Below are 10,484 nucleotides of genomic sequence, written 5' to 3'. Positions count from 1 at the left end.
CAGCCTTTGATGTGCCATCCCTGTATATTAAAGGCAACACTTCAGATGTAGAAGCTTTCTTTTTTAAAAAGAAAAAAAGAAAAACTTTTCAAATGGTTTGGTCTTCTTGTTTCAAGCCTTTGGCATAACATCATTGCAAGATGCCCAAGTCGGTATACCTGTTACAGAGAGATCGTGCACACAGCTGGGTTCAGTTCTTCAACATTCTTTGTTTTGTCTGCAAAGTAACCTGCATTCCAGAACCAAATCACCTTGTTCTCACTTTAAAGAATCTAGCCACTCTTTCAGGTCACTGGGAAGGAAGATGTAGTTTTGCAGCTGAAAAGAGGTCTGGCTGAGAGGCTGTTTTCATGCATGGGGGGGGGGCTGTGTGGGTTGTCATTGGAGGACTGCTCGTTCCTTTGGAAGAGGGCACACGTTACAAGCTCAGATTAAGGTCACCATGAAGTGTTGCGGCAAAAGCCAGGGTAATTAGAGCAAGGATAGCACTGCAATGTTTTTCTTGGGGCTGGTTTCCAAGAGAAAGCTTCCACCATGTCACTATTTTTCTAAAGGAACTTGCCAAAGTACGGGAACTGCCAAGCCTCAGAAGTTATTTTTCCTTACAGCAACAATGAGCAAGTTGCTTCCTATAGGGTAGGCGCAATATGGCTTAGCTGTTGTGCTATGTGTTAACATGGCACACTTAACATGGTCCCCCCTCCTTTTTTTAAAGTATAATGAATATGGAGAGGTGGTTTTCTTTGGTAAAAAAGCCACCAATTTATTGTTATATAAAGAGTTAGACAAGTTAGGAAGCTGCCTTCAGTTGTTCATCTACCCCAGAACAGTCTGAGCAGCAGCAGCAACAGGCTCTCTGGTACGAATCTCCCATATCTACTATGTCGGGGTGTGTGTGTGGCTAACCTTGGGGGGCTGTTTGCCAGCAGTGAATGTGGCCACCCCACAGACCTGGAAGGAATTTACTGTAACCAACAATCTGCAGGTTATGTGTTAAAGCGAACCTCTTGAAAAGCCAGCTCCCGGCACCAAAAGCATGTCTGTGAATTATAGCAGCGCTCAAGCACCTGAAAGAATTGGAAGGGACCCTGGCGATCATCTAGCCCAACCACCAACCTGATTAACAGCCAGACACTATGGAGTTGTCCCAATGGGTTGGCACCCACCTGCCAAGTAAGGCATGCTCACTCATGACACCCTCTTGCCTTGCAAGACTGGCAAATGTGCAGGGAGAAGGCGTCAGTTCAGCAACAGGAGAACCGATGGGACTTGGGTGACCCTGCTGTGCCCTCTGTTTGTGACTCTAGTTCCTCCATTCCTAGCAGTGGGTTGACACCCCCCCCCCATCCTGCTGCCATGCTCCTTTCCCTGGGAGAGAAGAAGAGAGGTGGGAATCCTGCTTCCCCAGCCATGGAGGGGGAAGTACCTGTGCCTCTCCACCCCCCAGCCTCTGTTCTCCAGTCTCCCCGTCCCATGTCACACTCCTGTCCCCCCCCCCCCATCTGCCAGCCTGCCACGCTACTCCTGAGCCTGGCAAAACCTCAAGATTTTTGACATGAAAACTCTTCCATGTTGAAAACAACTCACTGCACATAGAAAACTAAGCTAACATTTAAGCAAGAGACTCTCTAGCACTCTGCCTGTTGTGATTTCACCCACAAGTTATAAATAGTTTTGGGGAATATTTAAAAATGTGGTCTTTACCCCAACCCTGGGTCTGCTGTCTCAAGTGGCAAGTCTATTCTTCTGCCTCATTCTGCTATGCATGTAGACTCAGCATAGCTGTTAACAGTTCTTATGTCTGCCTCCCTGTATTTGGGGTGGGTGGGTGGAGGGGACACGAGTTATTTTTCTCTGTGTTGCTTTTGTTTTGTTTTAAGGGCCAAAGGGCACAAAGTTTTTAAAAGGAACTAGTTCTAATTCAGCATGTCCAAAAAGGAACTAATTCCAGTTTGCTTTTGGCCCTTTGCAAAACAAACTACTATAATTCAGTTCAAGTTTACCCAAAGGATCCTCTGCAAATTTTGTTCTGCATTTTGTTCTACAAACTGTTGTGCCGAAGTAGAAAACATACTTAGACTAAGAAAACATTGAAACACATGCAGGGTGGAATGTGAATTGTTTATTTTCCCTGACAATTACGATTTTTAAGCCTAACGGCTCCAAGAGTCTAAAAAGTTTTTTAAAAAGGGATAAGAGAATTATGTAGAAGGTGATCTAGAAAACATCTGAAGTTCTACCCCAAAACAAACTTAATTCACATCCAGTTCACTTAGCAATAATGGGAACTACTTTCAGGTGTAGTTCATATGTTTTTGAACTAATTCAGTGAACATTGTTAAACAAAACTAGTTCATTCCAAGCTCTGATATTATTAATAGTCTGGGAGGGGGGTGGGAATAGGCTCTGTATTCAGCTGGTAGAAACAAGCTGAGTATATGGGGGACATTATATATGTAGCTGAATAAATTATTCAAGAGCCATTGTTTGAGGCTAAAACTTATTAAATAGACACTCATGTTCTCACTGATAACAGTTCCCTGCACTTAAAGATACGTTTCTTGATTTTTTAACATTTGTATACTGTAGTTTCCAGGGCATATTGTGACATAAAGCACAATAAAATAAAATTAGGAAAATTATATGCTGAAATTGCCAGTAGCAATCAATAGTAAAAAAGAGGTTTAAACAATTTATACTTTAAAAAGCCTGGGAGATTAAAGCAGGTTTTGCATGGCATTGAATTTTTATTATCTTTTATTTATACTTTGTATCTAAGGTGATCTTTGTAATTCACACTTTCACAAAATAATGCCTGGACTGAAATGCTTCAAAATAAGCACTTCTTTGAAATTTTCAAGTAATGTGTAGGAAGTGCAAATAGTAGGTTGAAGAATACCTAAAAATGCATATATTGGTGAAGATAACATAAGACAAATGCATTGGATGTCGGGAAAGAGGCTTTAAAAAAATGGGTGTATGATGCAACATTGTATACAAAAATGCATATACAATATCAAAAGAAATTTGCACTAAGATGCTGGTGAATTTTCATAAGGACTTTTTAAAAAAATCACAAAGTGGCATGGAAATGTGGAAAACTGAACTTAAGACTAGAAAAAGGAGAAACTGACACTGACAGATTTGCCCCTCACTCAAAAGGAAGAAACACAAAGTGTTGGCACCTCGGAAGGGCTGAAAATGGAAGGCTGACACGAGAGGAGAGGCTTCTGCAGCTGCCTTGGCTCCAGGCCTGGATGGCTACCGGTTTGGGTAGTGACTTTGCACCTTTCCCTACCTTTTTTCTTCTACTGTGTAATAACACCCAAGCCTTGTGGGTCACATCGAGCCCTGCAGGAACCCAAGTAGGACAGAATATGGGCCATTAAGTTGAAGACTAACCTGAGCTTAAATGAGGTCAGTGCTGCTGATTCCCAGCCTTGTTTTAAAGTACTGCTGGCAGACTAGTGGAAGAGAATCACTTCGGACTAGTAAATTGTGCTCTGGAACTTCAGCAGATGTTGCAGAAACACCTGATTAACCTTGAATTCCGACCAATCTAATTGGCCCTCAAGGGTGGGGAAGGGAGATATGTCCTGAACTGTATTGAACCCACCATGCTCACCACTTCCTGCAGGATTTGGGAACTGGCTGATGCACCAAAACGGAGCAGGATAGAACTTCCTGTGTCTCAGCTGATGTGCAGAGGGTTCAATCCTGCTTTCTGCAGGATCAGTCATGCCAGCCAGTTGCTTCCTGGTGCACCCAGACCAATCAGCATTGAAATCGCTGCACATCATCTGATGCATGGGGAACTATTCTACTTTATACAAACGCATCTGTACCTGCCCTGGTGCCACATATCACATCTGGTGTGAGGCATGTGGGCATGGTTGTGGGAAAGCAGCCCTGTGGGACAACTGGGAAATTCTGGTGGGCAAAATCTGGCTCACAAGCCAGAAGATCCCCATCCCTGCTTTGGAGTCCAGCTAAATTATTGTAGTCTGACCTTTTTGCTGGGTGTCATCTCTCCTTGTAGGGAATAAACTGTAGGAAGAGGCTGTGGGATTTGTTGCTTTAAAAGTTGCTTATGTTCACTTTCCTCAAAAAAAAATAAAAGTAAAAAAAATCAGATTACTCAGTACTGAGGGAGATTATAAATTTAAACTGAGTATACAAAACACACACAAACCCCCCCCCCCACAAAACCCACATACCTGAAGCTTTTCTGCTAGGGATTATAGGTATAGAAATAATAATAGTAAAAAAAAAAATGGTCAAGTTGTTTATGTATGTAACAACAGCAGCTAGGTTCCTTTAAGCTCAAAAATGGAAAGATGAAGAAGTTCCCACTAAAGAAGAATGGATAAGTAAAGTGATAGACTATGTTAAATCAGTGAAGCTAACAGCTAATGATTTTTTTTTTTAAAAAAAAAGAATGGAAGCTTTTCTCAGATTATTTAAAGAAATACTACTACATGAAGAACCTGCAAGCAGGTTTTGAACTATGAGCAACAGAACACTTAAAGATTATTGTGTTATGACTATGCTAAAAAAAGAGGTAAGACAGGCTGCAGCAAAGGGGGAGATAAGAAAAACATCACAGAAAATGGGATAATATAAATATAATATAAAGTCAATAATATAAATGGAATTTTAAAAAAATACTGAGGAAAGCAAATACCTACCACAGCAGCAGCAGCAGCAACAACAATCAATCCATTTCCCAATACTGTACGTGTAAGGAATCCAAAGTTCCATTTGGAAGAATATTCTTATTGGAAGTAACTGACTGGAGTTTATAGGAAATTTGGGGACCACAAACCAGAGCAGAGATTATGGGGCAAAAGGGAAGGGGAGTCCGTAACCAAATTATTATAATCCCTGTACTGACGGTAGCTAAGGGGACTTGTATTCTGTAAGGAATGGGGCCCCGGCTGCCTCTGTTCCCCCCCTTAATTCACGCACTGAACACAAACCTCTTCTGACTGCCCTGTTCTGCTTCGTCTCCCTGCCGCCGTCTCTTTTACTGAATTTGAATTTCCACCCTTGACTGCCACTAAATGAAAGACTGCATTTTGCTCATTCTCTTGCTCCTCGCACTACTCTTCCTGAGAGCCTGTCTGTCCGCTAAAATGCACCTTGCCTAAGGTCCCAGAGCAAAGAGTGCACAGAGATAAGGAAGGATTCTCACCAAAGCCTAGCAGGAACAGGAGCAACAGCAGCCACAGTGAGCTCAAAGGCAGAAAGAGCATCCAGCATCAGCATCAGCATCAGCAGCAACAGCGGAGAAATCCCAGGTCTTGTATTCATCCCATATAAAGCCTCATCCAAATCCTAGCCAGCACAAAAGGGTCTTGTGCTTGGGGGGTAGCATAGAGAAGCTGATGAGCTCCTAAAAAATAGAGGGGAGGGGAGGTAGGCTTGTTATATTAGAGTCAACTTGGCAAAAAGTGTAGTAGGTGAGAACTGGCTGGCTTTGAGTGGCAGTCTGAAAAGCAAAGGGGGTGGGAGAAATGCCAGGCTGCCAGTAGGAATCTTGGAAAGGAGTGAAAGGTTGAGCATTGCTCCTTTGAGCTGAAGATCTGGCGGAGATCCTGGGGGTTGGGGAGCCAACAGCGTTTGCTTCTGAGTTTCAAGCAAAGAAGGAGAGGAGCAGGGATATGATGGGCTGGTGGTGATGTAGCAGAAGGTGAACACTCTGGACGCTTGAGGACTGCAGGTAGGCATGGATGAGCTTTACCTGCGAAGAGGAGGACGTGTTGGTGCATCAGCCATGACTAATGATACCCTCAATAAGGAAGGCCGAGCAGAGGAAGAGCACTCAGAGATGTCCCTACAAGTGGTGTTGGCCACTTTGCTCCTCCTCCTCATCCTCTCCACCCTACTGGGAAACACCCTTGTATGCATGGCAGTGGTCAAGTTCAGGCACCTGCGCTCAAAAGTCACCAATTTGTTTGTCATCTCCCTGGCTGTTTCGGACCTCTTGGTAGCCATGCTGGTGATGCCGTGGAAGGCGGTGACTGAAGTGGCTGGCTTCTGGCCCTTTGGCAACTTCTGTGATGTCTGGGTGGCTTTTGACATCATGTGCTCCACGGCTTCGATCCTCAACCTGTGCATAATCAGTCTGGACCGCTACTGGGCCATCTCCAGCCCCTTCCGCTATGAGCGGAAGATGACCCAGCGAGTGGCTTTTGTCATGATTGGGGTGGCTTGGATGCTCTCCGTCTTGATCTCATTCATACCCGTCCAGCTGAGATGGCACCAAGCCAAGGAGCTCCCTCCTGCCCACCAGAGAGACTCCAACATCACCTGGAGCTCAGAGGAAAACTGTGACTCCAGCCTCAACAGGACCTATGCTATTTCCTCCTCCCTCATCAGCTTCTACATCCCTGTTGTTATCATGATCGTGACATACACCAGGATCTTCTGCATTGCTCAGCGACAGATAAGGAGGATCTCCTCTCTAGAGAGGGCCGCGGAACATGCCCAGAGCTGCCAAAGCAACGAGTGTCCCCATGAAGTGTCCTTGAAGAATTCCTTCAGAAAAGAAACTAAGGTCCTCAAGACCCTCTCCATTATAATGGGGGTCTTTGTCTTCTGCTGGCTTCCTTTCTTTGTGCTCAACTGCATCATCCCCTTCTGTGACCACAACCTGCATCAGCTGGCAGAACTGCCGTGTGTCAGCGACACAGTTTTCAACATCTTTGTTTGGTTTGGCTGGGCAAACTCTTCTCTCAACCCCATCATCTATGCCTTCAATGCGGACTTCCGAAAGGCCTTTACAACCATCCTGGGCTGTGGCCGCTTCTGCCCCAACAATGCTGTGGAGACGGTGAACTTCAGCAATGAGCTGGTTTCATACCATCACGACACCACCTGCCAGAAAGACTTGGTGGTCTTGAGTGACCCACAGCTTCTACCTCATACCATGTCCCTCCAAGGGGAGGATAATGATTTGACTTTTGACAAAGTCTCTGAGATCTCACGTGATACCTCCCATGATAACAAGGGAGCTGCTTTGTTAGCTATAGTGCATGTGGAGTATGAGACTGATACGTCACTTGAGAAGATTGCCTATAACACGCTGGATTAAAAAAGGCAGACAGGAGGCTGCGTGAAGGGGGATGGGACACAACGAGAGAGCCTCTTCACATTTAGACAAAATTCTGTGTCGTGTGATGGGGAGGGGTTGATGGAGAGGGGGATTTTTTTTTTGGGGGGGGGTGACAAATAACTGACTCTTTGACTGGAAAGGAATGTGTTTGCAGATGATGCTCTCAGAGCCTGGAGATATATCCAAGAGGGAGACTAAGGTACAGCAGGGATGCAGAACATTTGTGAGCCTGAGGGCCACCTTCCCATCTGGGCAAGGTTCCAAGGGCCACATACCAGTGGTGGGCAGGGCCAGAGGCAGAAGTGGGTGGAGCACTGGTTGTGCATTGTACCTTCGTATAGTAGGCTAATTTCTACACATGCTTGCACACCCCTCTATCCTCCATCCAGGCAAGCAAGAGACATTATCAAGAGGCCAAGGACACAATCCAGCCAGACAAAAGCACCCAAGGTGGGTGCGTAGTGAAACAATTTAATGCGTTCTACAGTGGAAGTGCAGGCAGTGGCTCACAACTAAAGCATCTTTGATGGAAACAATATGCACGGAAAGCTTGTCTGCAGTACTGAACGGCTTCTATACTTAGAAGATTGTTCTGAAGTTTTAACATTGTCTTTTTGGCACCGTGTTGATCATTCTCTAAGCACGCTGTAGTTAAAAATGGCAAAATAGTGACAATGGGACAAAGATGATCAAGCTAAGAACAGTAAACAAAAGGCCTTTCTGATGTAAGAATCGTGGCGTCCTAAACCATGATGTTGACTTGGATGCTGTGATCCTAGTGGAAAAAAACCACGGTTCCTTGTTGCATCCATAACAGGATTCAGTGATTTCACATTGGCTTACTAACCAGAAACAAGTTATGGATTAAGTTCCAGGTTAGTAATCCAACAGTAAACCTCACTTTCTCGATTCTAGTTTTTAGAGGCCAGAACTAAATTGCCATAACTGGTGTGTGACTGAAGGTGACAGATGGAGAAAGTGCCTGCTGTGATTTTATTGCTTTAGAAAGGTTACATGTGAAGTGGCCAAAAGGGTTCCTAAATTGTTATAACTCTATTGCTTTTGAAGTAACAAATTCCTTCTCTTTTTCTAGTGTGAGACATAACTGCTTTCCATCTTCATTTACGCTTATTAAAATTTTGGGAAACACACACATTTCCTTTCTTTCTAAGAACCTTTCCCAACGGATGCTGTTCGCAGACAATAAATGGGTCCAAGTTAATAATTTGTTACACAATCCCTCTCCATATACGGTATATTTTTCCAAGGTATTTTACTATTTGGGCTCGTCGGTTCCTTGTTCCAAGAGACTCAGGGTGGTCTATATGGATGTTTTAATTTTATCCTCACAACAACCTAATCTATCTCACACGTGAACGTCATAGCACAAGGAGAATTCGAACCCAGGTTTCCCTGATCCAACCCCAATATTAGCCACTACATCATGTTGGTTTATGAATTTTCTCTGTGATTCAGCTGTGGTATTTTGTCACCTGTAAAAACCAACTCATCCTGGCATTATGACATCTTTTGGGATTGTATATATGTATATATGTATATATGTATATATGTTTTCTTTTCTTGGTGTGTGTGTATATATATATATATATATATATATATATACACACACCCTTAAGTACACATGAGGAACACACATGTAGGATGAACATGTTTTTATGGTTTCCAGCAACTGGCATTCAGAAGCAGTGTTGCCTCCGGCTGTGGAGGGAGATCATACCCATCGTGGCTAGTAGCCACTGACAGCAGTATCCTCTATGAATTTGTCTAATCCACTTTTAAAGCCATTCAAATTGGCTTTCCCTCAAAGTCTGATTGTCTCACTGAAATCTGATTTCATAGGTTTAACCAATTAATATCTTTTTGCATTGTATATCTTGTAAACAGCTCAGATATTATTGTAGTTAAGCAGTATGTAAATTGTTTAAATAAAGAAAGTATTGTGGAAACTGTAGTTGGTTAAAAGTTGCAGGGGACTGTAACTCTGTGAGGGGTGAACTACACTGCCCAGGGACTTCTGGTGAGGCAAGATGGCAAGTGCAGAGCTCATAGGAGGGTGGATGGCGGCCGAATCCTGACAAGACAGAAGTACTGTTTTTTGGGGACAGGGGGTGGGTGGGTGTGGGGGACTCCCTGGTCCTGAATGGGGTAACTGTGCCCTGAAGGACCAGGTACGCAGCCTGGGTGTCATTTTGGACTCACAGATGTCCATGGAGGCGCAAGTCAATTCTGTGTCCAGGGCAGCTGTTTACCAGCTCCACCTGTTACGCAAGATGGGGCCCTATCTGCCCGCAGATTGTCTCACCAGAGTGGTGCATGCTCTAGTTATCTCCCGCAATGCGCTCTGCATGGGGCTACCTTTGAAGGTAACCCGGAAACTGCAATTAATCCAGAAAGCGGCAGCTAGACTGGTGACTGGGAGCGGTTGCCGAGACCACATAACACCGGATTTGAAAGATCTACACTGGCTCCCAGTACGTTTCTGAGCACACTTCAAAGTGTTTAAAGCTCTAAATGGCCTTGGCCCAGTATACCTGAAGAAACGTCTCCACCCCCATCGTTCTGCCCGGACACTGAGGTCCAGTGCCCAGAGCCTTCTGGCAGTTCCCTCATTGCGAGAAGTGAGGTTACAGGGAACCAGACACAGGGCCTTCTCAGTAGTGGCGCCCACCCTGTGGAACACCCTCCCTTCAGATGTGAAGGAAATAAGCAGATATCTTATATTTAAAAGACATCCGAAGGCAGCCCTGTTTAGGGAAGTTTTTAATATGCTGTATTGTTTTTAACATTTGATTGGGAGCAGCCCAAAGTGGCTGGGGAAAGTCAGTCAGATGGGCGGGGTATAAATAATTTATTATTATTACAGGGACCGCCAGCACCTGCAGGGCTCTCTGGCTGGTCCATTCATTGCCAAAGCCACTGCCGCAAGCAGGAGGGAGCCAGTACTGAGGGGGCTGCGCGAGGCTCCCAACTCCCCCCCCCACCTGGCAACCTTGGCTGCAACAGGACTGGGATCACCCCAGCAGTGTTCCAACAGAGATCAGAGGTCCAGAGGCCTCTGGAGCCCAACAGACAATGCAGCGGAGCCCCCCCCCCCCAACACTTGCCAGCCTCCACTGTCACGGCCATCACCACTGCAGCCATCAAGAGAGAGGGGGGGGACCAGGAGAGCCAGGGAGGCTACATAGAAGCACACGGCCCAATTTCCCCCCTCATTTTTTTCTTTTCTAACTCTCAAGAATTAAAATGGCAGCACCCATAAAGGAGTCCTGAACTAACATAGGGGCCGCCACTTCAGCCCTGATGTCCTCTTCGTTTTTATTTCTCATTTTTTAAATTAAATAGGAAA

General features: G+C 44.9%; 1 long non-coding RNA gene and 1 pseudogene across 2 annotated transcripts in view; one reads left to right on the top strand and one right to left on the bottom strand.

The window, feature by feature from the left end:
* LOC307203987 overlaps positions 1-10,484 on the bottom strand; it is an 86,721-nt gene that overhangs the window by 54,829 nt on the left and 21,408 nt on the right. The window lies entirely within an intron of this gene.
* Positions 5,428-7,257, top strand: LOC307204429 (D(1) dopamine receptor pseudogene; annotated as a pseudogene). Its single transcript has one exon. The product of its transcript is annotated as a D(1) dopamine receptor pseudogene (transcript).

This window comes from Podarcis cretensis (genome assembly GCF_951804945.1).
Source record: "Podarcis cretensis genome assembly, chromosome: 15".
NCBI lineage: Eukaryota > Metazoa > Chordata > Lepidosauria > Squamata > Lacertidae > Podarcis > Podarcis cretensis.
Note: the sequence above shows the minus strand (reverse complement) of the source record. Positions and strands in the feature narration are given on the sequence as shown.